Source organism: Belonocnema kinseyi, chromosome 4, assembly GCF_010883055.1.
Source record: "Belonocnema kinseyi isolate 2016_QV_RU_SX_M_011 chromosome 4, B_treatae_v1, whole genome shotgun sequence".
Taxonomy (NCBI): domain Eukaryota; kingdom Metazoa; phylum Arthropoda; class Insecta; order Hymenoptera; family Cynipidae; genus Belonocnema; species Belonocnema kinseyi.
In genome coordinates this window covers 37,622,088-37,625,321 of record NC_046660.1, presented here as the reverse complement: position 1 = coordinate 37,625,321, position 3,234 = coordinate 37,622,088, and the positions used below count along the sequence as shown (strand labels likewise).

Here is a 3,234-nt window from a genome sequence, read left to right as displayed (position 1 = left end):
AAATAATAATAAATAATAATAAAATAATAAATAAATAATAATAACCAAATAAATAAAACTAATATTATGTATCTTGTACTGAAAAAAATCACTTTTTGACAAAGTTTTGACAAAGATATTTTACAAAATAGTTAAATTTCCAAACAAAAAAGTTACTTTTTAACAACATATTTTAACTTTTAAACAATTAGTTGAATTTTCAACTACACGCAATAAATTTTCAAACGAAAATGGAATGATTAGGTTTTGAACCAAAAAAAAGAAGAAATTTTCAACAAATGGTTCAATTTTCAAAGAAAGTGAGGAATTTTCGACTAAAATGGTCAATCTCCAACAAATAAATGAATTTTTAAAGATTAGTTAAATTTTCAACCAAATAGTTGAATTTTCAACTAGAAAAAGAGAAATTTTCAAATTAATTTTCAACGAAGAACGTAATTTTTGTTTTGCCAAAAACATTTTAATTTTAAATCTAAAACAGTTGAACTAAATCACAGGAGCCAAATTTTTAACAAAATAGTTGAATCCCTAATCAAAACAAATTAATTTTCAACCAAACAGTTGCTTTATAACCAGAAAATGTGTAATTTCTACCAAATTTTGAAACCAAAAGTTGCAATTGTAACCAAAAAATATTTTTATCTACATTCAAAAACTGTGGATTTTAACTTAAAAGGACCAATTTTTAACAAAATAGTTGAATTATCAACGAAAAAAGATTAATTTTTAACCAAATATTTGCGTTTTTAACAAAAAAAGGAAAAATTTTCAACCAAGAATATTATACTATAAGAGATCGATTTAAAAAAAAAATTTTCTACCAGTTCAATTCATCCAACATTTTTTTTATCAAATTGTTAAATTGTCAAGCCAAACATACGAATTTTTAACAAAACAGTTGAGTTTTCAACATGGAAAAATCAATTTTCGACTAGAAGTTTAATTTTGTACAAAAATTTTAAACCCAAAAAGACGGATTTTCCACCAAAAATGATGACTTTTCAACAAAATTGTTGAATTTATATCAAAATAATTTTTTTCAAGCACGAAACATTTTTCAGTTAAGAAAAAAGAAAACCTTCAACCGAATATAATATAATATAATAATATGTAATTAAATTTTCAACCAAAAAGTTTAATTCTCATCGAAAAATAGAATAATTTAGATTTCAGTTATGAAAACTAGTTTTCAACGAAAAAAAGAAACGAATTTGCAGCAAAATAGTTCAATCTTAACCAATGAAATGATTTCAAGTTTAAACTAAGTATAGTTGATTTTTCGACCAAAAAATATGATTTTTTGACAAAATAATAAAATAATTAAATTGTTAACAAAATAGTTGCATAGTTACCCAAATACTTAAATTTTCGACTTGCAAAAATGTATTTTCAATGAAATAGTTGAATTTTGAACATAAAAAAGTTAAATTTAAAGAAATCGTTCAATTTTCTACCAAATGGTAGAATTTTCACCTCAAAAAGGCAAAATTTCGACAAAAAAGTTGAATTTTCAAACCAAAAATATCAATTTTCAACTTGAAGTTTAATTTGATACAAAAATAGTTCAATTTTAAACCCAAAAAGACGGATTTTCCACAAAAAATGATGACCTTTTAACAAAATTGTTAAGTTTATATCAAAATAATTTTTTTTAATACGAAATATGTAGCAGTTAAGTGAGAGAAAAAAAATTTCAAACAAATTGTTGAATTTTCAACAAGAAAGTTAATTTTCAACAAAATATGTAATTAAATTGTCAACCAAAAAGTTTAATTCTTAATGCAAAATGGAATAATTTATATTTCAGTCAAGAAAACAAATTTTCGACGAAAAAAAAAAACAATTAAAAAAAAGCTCCATCTGAACCAATGAAACGATTTCAATTTTAGACTAAGTATGGTTGAATTTACGTCCAAAAAAGATGATTTTTTAACAAAATAATTAAATTTTCAACAAAATAGTTGCATATTTAACCAAATATTTAAATTTCCGACCTACAAAAATGTATTTTCAATCAAATAGTTCAATTTTGAGTATAAAAAAAGGTAATGTTAAAGAAATCGTTCAATTTTTTACCAAATGGTGGAATTTTCATCTCAAAAAGACAAAATTTAAATAAAATAGTTGTATTTTCAACCAAAATGAATAATCTTTCGACAAAGTTGTTCAATTTTCATCATAATAAATAAATTTTCAACCAAATAATAAAATTTGTCCAAACCAAAAATATAATAGTAGACTATTCAACCAAAACGACTTAGCTCAACAAAAAATATAGTTAAATTTTCTTGTCGGACTCTGTGAATAGCATGTGATAAATAAATACAAGTTTTGATAATTTAGAGACTACATAATAATATTTTAAATGAAAATTATAGATTTATTTGTAAAACTTGTAAAATATTGGATAAAGAACAGAAGTAAAAAAGGATGGCAAATTTAACCGAATGAACTTTTAAGTTAAGTAAATAATAATCAGTTAGTTGAATTTTTTTAATATTTAGCCAGTCAAGTGTGAAGCATTAATTTAAAGACAAATCTAACACCAATTTTACTCACTCATAAAATGTCTCCTTATTTGAGTGCTTTAAAAAATTCTCTATCATCTTAAATTCTTTTTAATTCCTCATTTTCGATTTGTGACAAAATCGAAACGATAGTAATGAACTCACAGTAGCTAATAAATAATTAAAAGCACAAATATACCAACAATAATTATTCCTAATTTTAATTTATTAACACATATAGTGTTCTATTATTTACATTAAATTATTTTACATACATTAGTATTTTAAATTAACGAGAACATTGTGCGCGCTCGCGCGATATAATTACCCTTTATCTAGAAAAAAACTCTGTTTATTTTCCAACATTTTGTTATAGGTTTTTTTACAGAAAATCTTACATGATTTGAAAACGTATTTGATTTACAAAAGTTTATTTATGGCAAGAAAAATCCAGTAAATTCAATATGAATGACAACATTTTTTCATTTATTTACAATTCTTTAAAATTAGCAGATTATTTTGTTCATTAACCAAATATTTCACGCCTTGTTTGGAATTATTTGACACCGTACTTTTAATATTTGTTTAACATTTAAAAAACAAAATATTACATTTTCAAGGTGCTTCCGGATAAACTACTACTCATCAAAGTAAAATTAAATCCGGATATTTTAATTTAATTCGAATTTTCTAGAAGATTCGATTTACCACGTTTCCTAGATATATT

The 3,234-nt window shown here is 22.9% G+C and overlaps 2 protein-coding genes across 2 annotated transcripts in view; one reads left to right on the top strand and one right to left on the bottom strand.

The window, feature by feature from the left end:
* Nucleotides 1-3,234, top strand: part of LOC117171864 (glycerol-3-phosphate dehydrogenase [NAD(+)], cytoplasmic-like) — a 26,920-nt gene that overhangs the window by 8,666 nt on the left and 15,020 nt on the right. The window lies entirely within an intron of this gene.
* LOC117171865 (peroxiredoxin-6-like) overlaps nt 1-3,234 on the bottom strand; it is an 8,843-nt gene that overhangs the window by 5,243 nt on the left and 366 nt on the right. The gene's annotated exons all lie outside the window — the stretch shown is intronic.